General features: G+C 41.6%; 1 non-coding gene across 1 annotated transcript; it reads left to right on the top strand.

Annotated features, from left to right (window-relative positions):
- Positions 1 to 269: 269 nt before the first annotated feature.
- Positions 270 to 375, top strand: LOC124891403. Its single transcript, XR_007049682.1, has one exon. It is a non-coding gene; the product is annotated as a small nucleolar RNA R71 (small nucleolar RNA).
- Positions 376 to 757: the final 382 nt, after the last annotated feature.

The raw sequence follows: 757 nt of genomic DNA, 5'->3' as shown, positions 1-757 counted from the left end.
TCCATCTGGGTTTCCATGTGAGCCATATCTTGATCACGCTTCTCTTGTCTCCTATACTGTTCTGCTGATATTACATTAGACCCAGTATTGCTTGCTGCCACAGGATCTTTGGTATACCAAGCTCTACTTGTCTTAGTCATTCTTTATAACATGTCGTAGCCTCAGTAAAGGTGAGCTCCATAAAATCTCCTTCTGCAGCATTATCCACTATTGGCTTTATAAGTGAGTTCAAAGCTCTGTAGAATATTTCCATCAAGTGTTCATCAGTCATTTTATGGTTTGGGCATTGATTCAACTTCTTTTTAAACCCTACCCAAGTTTCATGTAAGGCTTCATTAGCCAATTGCCTAAAGTTGCTGACCTCATCCCTTAACTGTAATATTCTGGAGGGCAGAAAGAACTTTTCTAAGAAAGCTCCTTTCAATTGTGTCACGCCCCAAAATCCCATCGGGCCGGACTGGCACCCGAAGCCGAGAAGGCCCGGGAGAACCCGTTCAAATACCTGTACTTTCACTTACATGTCACCAAAAATTTGGACAGCACTTCGTTGCATATAGAAGGGTCTAACTACCTGTATCATCACAACACGCACAAATATATATATATAGATAATACTTGGCCGTCGGGGCCACCATATATACAAATATAACATCACTATATAAACTTCCATGACTTTACCCTTCCTTATGTCTACAAAGCCTCTAAGATATACATGACATAACTAGGGTCGGGACAAACCCCCGCCCACATATGACTC

This window comes from Capsicum annuum, unplaced genomic scaffold (assembly GCF_002878395.1).
Source record: "Capsicum annuum cultivar UCD-10X-F1 unplaced genomic scaffold, UCD10Xv1.1 ctg34876, whole genome shotgun sequence".
In the NCBI taxonomy this organism is placed as follows: Eukaryota; Viridiplantae; Streptophyta; class Magnoliopsida; order Solanales; family Solanaceae; genus Capsicum; species Capsicum annuum.
This window is presented reverse-complemented; position numbering and strand designations above follow the sequence as displayed.